Raw genomic sequence first — 11589 nt, 5'->3', positions numbered from 1 at the left:
AGATATCCCATCAGTATATCTGCTATCCATAGGAATTTCAAGCTGGCTCCTAAGTATCTGGTTACTCCCTAACCTTATGTATTTCCTGATTATCAATCAGTTTCCTCAGATGTTCCAAACCAGATAACCCCTTGTCAATAGAAAAGACAATTTGGTTTACACTATTGAGAATGCTTGAAAGGAGCTGAACTGAGGATATAAAAATCGTTAAAAAAAGCAGTGGTGTGTGTGCTGACACCACATGCTTTCTTCTCGAGGGGCTGAAGGAGGCAGATCGTCTCCCTTCAAGGATCGGGCTGAGAACTTTAACCTGTCAGCTTTGCAACCCGAGTGCCTTGGACTGGTGAGATTCCAGCTCTCTCTCTTTTCTCTTCTCTCTCTAAGCATAGATTTCTGAACCTGAACTGTATTAGATAAGCTTGAGCTAAGTTTCCCCAAATACTTAGTGAAACTAGGGTAATACTGTAATTGTTTGTGTTTGTTTTTCCTTTGCATGTCTATTACTACTAGTGCTATTATATATTTCGTATACTTAGCAATAAATAACTTTTATAGTCAAACTGGTAGTAACTGGGTATAGTTTTCCTTCTCTACTTCTCCTTCCCCACTTGCTCTGCAGCAATGCTTCTTTTACCTAAGCTAAAGATCCCTGTGTAGCCCCAAAATACTGTGGGGTCTGCTCATCAAGAGGCTAAAAGATTGGGACGTGCTGAGTTTGAAACACATAAGGGGATCAGCTTGTACAGGCTGATTGACCCAGTTTGGCTCAGACGTGCCTTAATGAACTGAATGCTGGCCCATGAGGGTGTCATCTGGACACCCAGCTGGATTCAGAGGTATACTGTTCACCTGCATGCTTGTGTCTGACTGTAGTTATTGTTGCTCTGATGAACTGATTCTTGGCATATGAGGGTGTCAGCCTGTCCATGCTGATCAACCCGACCAGGTCAGACATGTCACGTTAATCTGTGTGTGTTTGTGTGTATGACTGATACGGTGACTGGAGGAACCCAGCCCCACTGAAACTGAGTCCTGCAAGATAGCTCCATTGGGGGTGAGGGCTTGCAGAAGGGAGAGAGACAGCTCCGTATAGTAACACAAGCAGCACATTGATAGAATTACAAAGACCCTAGAAACGCATCCCAAATAAATGAGCACACCCCAAAGTAATGGGGAAATCTGGTAACACCTCCCCCAGGGTAACTTGCCACGCGCCAAAGCATGTGTTGCGCAGGCGTTCCCTGGGGACAAGTAGCTGCGGCACAAGGTGCACCACTGCTGCTTGTCCCCAGGGAACCAAATGTCCATGCACATCTAGACATGCCCCATGAGTCTGAGCATGGCTCTGAAACGATTCCAGAAGTTTCTTATATGTTTGTTCTTAGAAAGCCAGTATAATTATTATAGTGGTGATTAAGGATCTAGGCTCCTCCAAACTGAGTAGTGTTAGCACCTTCAGGACTGGGTTTTACTTTGTTTCTGAAAATTTCTGCAAACAAGGTTCAGGTTGGTTGCTGTTCTATTACAGCACTTCATCTAATATCTGACCATGCATTGAAATTGAGGTAGCTACTGCAATTAGTAAATTTTGGTAATATATTTTTCACTGACATGTGTGCACTAAGCCCTTTTACATTAACAATATACTTCTGTAGCAGGCTTGCCTTTTGGAGCTTGGTTTGAGTCCCAGGCTTGAAATCTTGCTGTTTTGATTGGTGGAGCTCATCCACCAATCAGGAGGCAGCAAGAGGAGTTACATCACACCCCTCTCCCCCTGGACCTGATTGAAGACTGCAACACTCAGGTCCGGAAGACTTCAAGGGTGAAGCCCTGGAGCATATAAAAGGAGCTGCATGCCCAGTATGAGGGGAACACATCTGGGACAGAGAAGAGGGAAGAGTGGGGCTTAGAAGAGCTGAGGAGATCTGCTCAGCAGGGTGAAGCAGTAGCCCAGAAACTCCCCAGAAGACTTCCATCAGTGGGGAATGGCAGATGGCTCCAGCAACTAGGCTCTTGGGGTGCAGCATGGCACACAGTGTCCAGACCCTGGGAGATGCGTGAGGTGGCTTGGGTCTGCAACCTCTGGCGTGCGGCCAGAGACATGGTGCACGGGATGATGCATGGAGTGGGACCTTTGGAGCGCTTGGGCAGCTTAGGTCCTCAACCCCAAAACGAGACTGGGAGCTCAGTGCAGGAGACGCTGCACGGAGGGTCCAGGAGCAGACTGAGCCTCTTGCTGCATGAGGCAGCCCAGGCCTCCAACCCATAGCAAAGAGTTGAGTCCAGGGAGCCAGATGGTACTCGGGCTACTGAGCCAGCAGACAGGGCTGAGCCAGAGGACCCAGAAGCCATGCATAGTGGAGCCCTGTTCCAGAGGACAGCGACCCCCTGAAGCCCACTGCAGGCAAGGGAGCAGCCTGGCGCAGAGGATGAGGGCCACCCTCCAGGCCTGAGAGCCATGAGTTGCATGGAAAAGAGGATTCCCACAGGAGAGGGGAGTCCCCCCTGGTTAGTTAAGGGCTCCTGAAAGTTGAGGTCCTACTGGGAGTGCCCCCCTAAAGTTACCAGCTTCTTTGTAGGGCTTGGGAAAAGCCCAAGGGCATTGGGGTTTCCCCTTGGGATTGAGTTTATCTTTGGGTTTCTTGCGCCATAAATGGTGTGATGTTATGCCTTATATTTTGTGAACTCTCATGTTGTAAATTAGTAGATGAATAAAGTCCAAGGGCTTTGCTGGGACCCCCTGTTGCTATTATTTCACCTGTTATTTATTTGTATTTATTTGTGGCTTATTTATTGTTCACCCATACTTATCTATAGTTTATCTGTTGGCTATCTATGTTTATTTTGGGGGTTATCTGTTTCAGATCAGATACTTACCTGTGACTTACCTGTATCTGGAGCAGTGGTATAAGGTTTTATGGCATTTACCCAGAGGGTATTCTTTATATTATTTATGTAGATATAGATATAGATATATAGTACATATGTTTATATCCATGTTCCTTTTCCTTGTGATAAGTTAATGTAAATACATGTGTATATAGCTAAGTCCCCTGACTGCCCTGGCCTGGTTCTATAGGGACGGAGGGAAACTGAGCGGTCTGCAGTTTCCCCACAGCACACCTGCCAGCTAACAATCCCCTCCAATCGTAGAAGGGGAGTATATATCTGAGTTACCTGGGCTATACTTTGGTTCTACTTCAGATTCATAATTGCAGACACTGTACGTTGGTCCTGTCAGAGGAATTTGGGTTATTTATCGTCTGGGAAATAGTCTTGTAAATAGTATATTCTTTCATTAATACATCTGTAACAGACTTACCTTTTGAGCTCTGGATGTGTCCTGGGCTTGAGATTCTGCAATCCCAGTTGGTGGAGCCCATCCACCAGTCAGTAGCAAGCCAAGGTAAACAAGGCCACGCCCATTCCCCAAAGGGAGGGGGCAAGGAGCAGTCTGGACTTCGTTAGAGACTGTGCCCTGCCAGGTCTGGAGAGCTTTGGGGGTGGAGCCCCTGAAGCGTATATAAGGAGAGTGTACTCAGCATGCTGGGAGGGAGAGATGCAGTGAGGGATGGCAGGAAGACAGGAGCTCCAGAGATGACTGTCCTCGGGACTCCACCTGAGCCTCTATGGTGTGTGGATTGGTGCATGATGCTTAGGCTCTGGGAGCCACTCAAGGCAGCTTGAGCCTGTGAACCCAGTAAGCGGCTAGGTAGGCAGTGCGTGGATTGACGCATGGAGAGATGGCCCTGGGAGCAGCTCAAGGCTGCTCGGGCCCCACAGTGCGCAGAGGTTAATATAGTTAACAGGGGTGTAGAGGTTAATATAGTTATGGGTACTCCTTAAGGCGGTTTATATGGGTTTATTTGTCTTCATTGCCTATATATGTCTATTGTCTATGATCTGAACTTACCTGTATGGTTGCCTGTGTATGTCTATGGCATTGCTACCTCAACCTATCTGGATTTATCTAAGATGATGCTCATATGTGTTTATTGTGTTGATGCCTTGATTTACCTGTTCCAAAGTGTTAATGATTATTCTGTGCAAGGGGATTAATTACTGCATATGCTGTGAATCACCTGGTTCATGTTTTTGCAGTCCCTTGAAGTGGTGCAATATGTTGATTGCAGGTTATTGTATAAGGTGTCACATACTAATTTTACAGTAAATATGTAATGTTTCTTATTCATATTTATTTATTGTAGCAATAAATTTGTATATAGTTGAGCACTTTGTCTCAGCCTGGCTCTGTAGAGAGTATAGGGAACTGCTCCCAGGGGCCAGGCCTCTCTCTCAGCACTCTTGCCTGACCACCATCCCTTCCAATGGTGGACAGTTCAGACCACTGGGTGTACCCTGGCTACACATCTCATGTATTTGTACCACGGTAGGAGACTATTGCTTTTACATTTCTTGAATGACCAGGTATTTGCATATTTGCATTGCTTTTTATTATTTGGGCTTAGGTAAGATTGTACTCTAAAAAGCAATTTTATTTCCACCCCCTGCACAGTTGAAAAACTATGAATATACAGTGCCACCTTCTGGTCATATCTAATTTTGCATGCATCTTTCCTCCCTGCCCACCCTTTCCAATTGCTACCTTCCTATTCTGGACAGTGAAACCTGTTGTGACCACTCTAAGAACAGAACATATAAACAGAGGTCACTATGTCAAAGGTGGACTTGAATTGGCTGGCTTGGCTGAAACTAGAGATTCTTTGAAGATGTCTCTTAACCAGTAAAGCAAATTCCTGTTTTAATACAAAATGGGCATTTATACACACTCTCCAAGAGCCACTCTAATTAAAAAAGTCAGAGCGTCACATGTATCAGCATCCCTGCACTGAAAAATGGAGGCTCATCACACGAGCTTTAGTTCAATTGCTCCTGCCACCATTTTTCAGCGCGGGGACACTGATAGATCTGATACTGAAGTCTGCTGGAGCACAGTAATTACCACACTCCAGCAGACTCAGATAATCAAGACTGTTCCAATGCACTGTAATTACAGTGTGTCAGAGCAGCCTCCCTGCATATGTATAGGTGCAATGTGACTTGTTCATTTGCTTTGCATTTATCTTCACGGGTCATGTTATTCATTGTCCCTGGGTACTCTCTGTACCACCATTTGGCTGCTGAATATGTCACTGAGTCCTGAAAATTTTAGTACAAATGATTTTTTTAATAAAAATGTAGGATCTGGAAAGTATGACCCTCACTGGAATGCTTGTTGTCCACTATTCCACATTTGTTAATGCATATTTGTGAAATGCCTGCTCTCTCTTAGAAGGATTTTCCAAAGCACTGAGCACTGACCTAGTTCTGTTCCCCACAGAGAACAGATTGGCCATCATTGACTGCTTTTAAAATCCAATCATCTGTCAATGACTAAAGGCACTACAATGTGATCGAAGTGACAGTCAGAGACTACAGATAACAAACAGCGAGCTGATTACAGATCACAAACAGGTGACTGACATGAATAGTTTGCAAGCTGTCCCTAGGTCTAAAGTTGATCTAAGTAAAAAAATTGGTGAGTGATTTAACAAACAAAGTAATATTGGCAGATATTAGCAGCTGCTGGAAAAGAATCTGTAAACATAAATTGGACTAATTTTACGTGACAAATTGTTCACACTTAGCCTGACCAGTACTTTCTATTTCTTTTTTTTTAAGAAAGAAGGATTTTGTATACACATGTTGCTGACAGTAATATGGAAAATACCTGCCACTGGATAAGTATTTTAAATATTTGTGGGGAATTGGTGTGTGTATATGGCACAGTCTTGATCTCTCTCAGAGGGGTGGGAGGAAAAAATCGAGTTTATAAATTTACATTAATAATGATAAGGAAATTAATGGTTGCTGCCTTTTTAGCCTCTGTAAATTATCACAGTTTCAATTAAATGACTCAGGCTAGGATTTTTCAAAGGACGTAAGGAAGTTGGACATGAGGCTGCTAATAAACGTGAAAAAAATCCAGTGCTTTACTTTCAGCTTGGCGTGCCCCTGTATATCGAGCGTAGTGCATAACCAGAAGTAGTATCACATCGGTTTGACCCGGCTTGCCCAATGTCTGTATAGATGCACACTTCAGCGTGGCTTTTTGGCACTTTTATCTAATAGCTGATTGAATCAACTATTAGATAAAAGTGCCGGAAAGCCCAGCTGAAGCACACAATCTATAAAGATATTGGGGAGCTGAGTCAAATTGACACTCTTCCTGTTTAGAGAAAGTGCTGGTTTTTGGGTTTTTTTTCTGCACCTGTCAGCGGGAAGTTGGACCCTTTTGATGATCCAACAGTAAATTAAGTAAACGGTCAAGGATTTTGGCTGTAGTGTTGTAGGGTGTGTTTACATGAGATGTTTACTGTGGAGTGGACCAATTGGCTCCTCAGTAAGTGTCTCAGTATCTACACATATGGCCCTATTAGGCCACAGGAAATTAATAAATTCCTCAGCAGGTTCATATTTGTAAATACAGGTACATGTGATTGTAAATGCAAGTACTGTCCTGCTGTGGAGATTTACTGTGCACAGCAATGTATGTATAGACTCTGATGTAGCTAGCTAGGGTATGAGGGTGCTTCAGTGCAGGGGCTGCCTGCTGGCTAGCCCTGCACTAGAGCACCCTTGTGTCCCAGCAAGCCCCTCTGCAGCAGGTTAAACCAGGCTGAAGCAGCTCTGGGATGGCAGGCTGAACCCTGGCTCCATGGAAGCCAAGACTGCTCTGCCCCAGCTCAATGTGCTGCGGTCCTAGATGCACATGTAAATAGTGTGCCCAGGAGCAATAAACTCCGGCGTGATATGCATCAGAGTTTATTGCTTTGCCTTTAATGTGCATAGGTAGATACAACCATAGTGTAATTATGGCTGTGATGGTCCAGGGAATATGCAAGAAGCAAAGCACATCCTTGAAGACAAGGAATGTGGGGTCAGAGATAGAGTTGGTCACTGAGGTGCATGTTTTTCTTCTCAGTACGTTGACATTTCTTCCTCTTCTCAGCAACATAATTTTATTATTGGAGAATATCCCAGGTTGGTAGTACTTTATATATAGCCATATTATTGCAAGGTGCTGCACCTAGCAAAGAATTATAAAAAATGCAGATATAAAATGGGTGATAACTGGCTGGATAGCAGCACTGCAGAGAGAGAGTTTGAGACCTGGGTGGATCATGGACTCAATATGAGTTTGTCATGTGATGTAGCTGCAAAAAAGTGACTGCTATTTTGGGCTGCATCAACAGGAGTATTTGTCTTTCTCAGAAGCAGTGGGTATTGATTCCAGCTAATGGTAGGGGTTTTGACTGGGGCTTAAATTCCTAGAGACTCCTGGCTAGCAGTTCTTGCTCTTCGGCTCAGAGTCAAACCAATTGCCACATTTGGGATCAGGAAGGGATTTTACCAGTCAGACTGGCGAGGACAGTGAATGGTTCTGCCTTCCTCTCTAATGCAGGGTGGGGAGGGCTCATTTTTTTCTTCCTTCAAGCTCTTGAGAATGTTTAACAGCTATTTCCTGGCCTTGCAGTGGCAAGACACTGACAGCACTCTGGTGCTAGAGTGTACGGACGGACTAGGCACCCAGGCCAGCTGCCATATCTAGAGACACCAACAACTTCTGGTTGCCACTGCACTGCTGATGTGATTGTGCAGCTGTGGCACAGCCTTTTTATTTTTTATTTTTCTGTGCCCCCTCCTCCCCCTTACCCAAGTTGGCAGCCAAGACAGCTGCCCTGGTCACCCCACTCTAGTTACACCACAGTCTTATTCCCCTGTTTTCTATGTGGCAAGTTTGAGTTTTTGATGGTTTGGACATTGTGCCTGGTAGTTGTGTGAGAGGGTTGTTCGTCAACTGTTTTAGAATAGGATTGACAGTTACTTGTCCAGGATGGTTTAGTCAGGGATGAGCCTTCTTGAGCAGCAATTTGAACTAGAATACCTCCTGAGACCTACTTTTCTATGATGATATGAAATAGTTTTTTAAGGTTTAATGGTTATTATGTGTACCTTAAGGTATACCAACATAAGGTATGTGTGAGTCAGATGGCTAAAAGCGCATCAGTCAAGAGATTTGGTATTTTATAAGCAATCTATCAATTTGCTCATAACGTAGCTCCTTTTGACCCTTGAATTTATCCAAAATCAGAGGAATGTCCACGTTCCTTTTGAATGTATGGACACCAGAACTGGATACAGGATTCCATTATTGATCTCACCCATTATGTGTGCAGAGAGAGAAAATCACCTCGCTTCCAAAATGCTAGGGCCTTGTTTAGACCACTAAGAACCATATTAGCTTTTTTTGGCCACAGCATTGCAGGGACAGCTCAGACGAAGTTGCTCATTCACTGTGACCTCCAAATCATCTCTGGAGTCTCTGCATTCCAGGAAGCTGGGCTTATGCATAGCCTGCATTCTTTCTTCATCATTGTATGACTTTGCATTTGGTTGAATGAACTTGTGCTTTACTTGAATGGGTCCCGATTGCCAAGTATTCCAGATTTCTATATCCATATCATAGAGCCATCTTTTCCATCCTCAGTTTAACCGGCAGTAATTGCTTACTTCCACACCATTGGTAAAAATGTTGAGTAGCATCTGACCTAATATTGATCCCTGAAAAACCCTTATAATTCTTCCTATTGGATAATGCATATCCCCTGATAGATACTTCTTAAGGTAAGCCAGTTATCCAGGTCTTACTCAATGTAAAGTGAGCTTTATTGCTATTGTTATGTGTTACTAAGTCAAACAGCTTACACAATCTATTGAATCTGCACTGATATTGCTGTCTGTCAGACTTGAGCAAAATCAGACTTGGTTTAATATGACCTATTCTCCATAAAACCATACGGACTAGGAATAATTACATTTCTGTTCTTGATGGACAGTGTATGTACAGTGGCATTTTTATAGATGATGCCCACTAATAACAAGTTCATGGCTGTTGTGTTATAAAAGACACCATGAATCTTATCTACCATTTATCTGACCTTGGGTTCCTCATCTACCATTCTACCTAGCTTAAGCTAGAGTATTGTTAGTCTGCTCCACAAAGATAAAACGACAAAGTTACAGTCATTCAGCATCACAGGATATACAGCTCCCAGCCCCTCTACCCTTGACAAACTTTCCACCCTTCCAACATATACTGCTTAGGGGGTGGTACTGGCCCCAAGCCAACACCCCTACTCACCCTTAGGAGGTATGACCAGAGATGCATGGCACCATGCTGCCAGCTGCAAGGACCCCAGGAGACCTGATCTGGGCCCATGGCATGCGATCGTCCCCTCAGATGGCTAAGCTTTTGTCCCATATCCAGGCAGTTCTCTCTGAGCCAGAAGAATCGGTGGGGAGAGATATGGCCCTAGCCTCCTTTCCCTAGCCTCCTGCATTCCTGGAGGGAGAGGGAGAGGGAAGAAACGGGCTGCCTTGCACTAATTATGATGAGAGCATGAAGCCTGGCTAGGCATGCTTCTCTGGGGTCTGTGTTGCTGAGGTAACACTCCGGTAGCTCTGTGCTGGGAGTGGAGTCACCAAGCAGCAAGAGCATAGAGCTGGGGGATGCATGCTTCCCTGGGTGCTATTCTCTTGCTGTGTTTAAACCTCAGGGCTAGTAGGGACAGACATTCAAAAAGCCAGAGTCTGAATTGATTCAATCTTTGCAGATTACTCTAATTTGCCTAGATTGAGCCAATTTGCAAGTGAATAGACATTTGGAAAATTCAAGCACATGCCTATAGTGGCTTAGGCCAGAAGCCGTGGGGCACTAGAGTAGCCCTCAGCTGCAAGGAAGGTGTGTTGGAGGGGAGGGGGTGTGGCCAGCCCCAGCAATAGCCTCAAGTGAACTGGGCAGGGAAGGGGTTTAATTCCCCTCTCTCTGTCCCATGGACCTTAACCAGGGTCTGCCCTGTCAGGGGTGCAGGAATGGCCAGAGGTGGACTGGCATGGCCCCCTAAGGCAGAGGGGGCAGGGAGGAGGTTTATTCCCCACTCTGTCACCAGGGAGCTGCAGCCAGGGTCTGCCAGCCCCGACTGCCACTGCACTGATCGCTCCCTGTGCAGGGCGAGTGGTGGAATAAGCTCCCTCCCTGCCCCCTCTGCCAAACTGCACCCTCACTTAAGGGGGCCATGCTGGCCAGCCTCCAGCTGTGGCCCTGCCCCTGCTGCGGAAGCGGCAAGGGCATAGCGACTGCGATGTGGTAGTAGCCCCTGTCATGGTGTCCTAGGAGTGGAAGCCTCTTCCTGGTGGGTGGCTGTGCTGTGGGTAGGGGCTACAGACTGCGCGGGTGGAAGCTTTAACTGTGGTTTGTGCCCAGTGCATGGAGGTCTGGCTCCAGCTCCTCCTGCCTCTGTCCTCCCCACCCCGCCCCCTGTGGGAGCTGCTCATCAAGCTGGGCAGGGGGAGCGGGCAGAAAGCTGCTGGAGCTCAAGCCAGAGCTCCAGGCACTGGACAGACACTGAGGGGCTAAAGCTTCCACCTGCCCAGCCCAGAGGCACACGGGAGGGAAGGAGCAGTAGCCACAGCTGGAGGTGAGGGCAGCAGAAAAGCCCTGCTGAGCCCAACCAGCATGCAACTTTTCCTTGCCTCCAGCAGCTACTTCTACTGTCCCTCCTGCCCCTGCTGTATCACTTCCAGCAGCAAAGCTGGGGGGAGGGAGAGGTGGGGGAAGGGTTGCTTCAGCCCAGAGCACATAGCTCTGGCTCCAGGTCTGGCTGCCTTTCTCTACCAGCCTGGTACAATGAGCAGCCCCTGCGGGGGGAGCGGGTAGAAAGCAGCTAGAGCTGGAGCTGGATCTCCACAACCCGCTAGGCTAAAACTACCCCATACCTCACCACCCAGAGTGGTGCATTAGGGGCAGAAATAGGAGGGGGAGTAGGAGTATTCAGTGGAGGCTCACCAGCACCTCCAAGCTGGTCCGGGGCAGCCTTCTGCTTGGGTAGCCACTGCCTGTGCCCCCCAGACTGAGCCAAGAGCCGTCCCCCAAGGCCCAACCTGGGCCGACCCCTATGCATCCACCCTCAGCAGCCCCTGTGGGCCAACCCGGCTCAGCCTCACAACCCTCAGCCTGCCTGACAGGCTGTTACACCCCAGCTAGGCAGACCGCAGCTGCCGTCCCCTGGTGAGAGAGGGGAGTAAACCCCTATCCTGCTCCTTTCACCTCAGGGGGCCATACTGGCTGGTGTGTGGCCATGCCCCTACCCCTTGTCCCTGGATAAAGAGCAGAGGGGCAGAGTCAGCCCTGCTGTCTGAAGCAGACAGCACAGTCCAGGGTTCCAGAGCATGCTGGGATGCTAGGATACTCTGGTTTAACTTGAACCAGGAAGGGGTCAGGGACAGAAGTTGCATAAACTGGCTTGACCCAGATCAGTTAAGTCTGATACTACATTCAACCAGGTTTATCTTAAATCAGTTTCAGCCATTTTGAAACTGGTTTATGTGCACTGAGCTTCTGTTCTGTTGCAGGTTTAAGCCAGTTTCTGATCCCTTAAAACAGTTTATGTGTAACTTCTGTGCTTAGGGCTCCACTCCCAGAGAAGGGATAGAGTCCAGGCTCCTGCCCACATCCCTGCTTGCTGG

The 11589-nt window shown here is 46.8% G+C and overlaps 1 long non-coding RNA gene across 1 annotated transcript in view; it reads right to left on the bottom strand.

Moving 5' to 3' along the window:
* Positions 1-3071: 3071 nt before the first annotated feature.
* LOC109297055 overlaps positions 3072-11589 on the bottom strand; it is a 13632-nt gene continuing 5114 nt past the window's right edge. Inside the window, exons 2-3 of the long non-coding RNA XR_002097180.1 lie at positions 7619-7624; positions 3072-3182 (exon numbers count right to left, since the gene is read on the bottom strand). This is a non-coding gene — a long non-coding RNA (uncharacterized LOC109297055). The remainder of the gene's footprint in view (positions 3183-7618; positions 7625-11589) is intronic.

Source organism: Gavialis gangeticus, unplaced genomic scaffold, assembly GCF_001723915.1.
Source record: "Gavialis gangeticus isolate Ggan-Ray unplaced genomic scaffold, GavGan_comp1, whole genome shotgun sequence".
NCBI lineage: Eukaryota > Metazoa > Chordata > Crocodylia > Gavialidae > Gavialis > Gavialis gangeticus.
The sequence above is the reverse complement of the archived record's forward strand: the minus strand, read 5'-3'. Positions and strand labels throughout refer to the sequence as shown.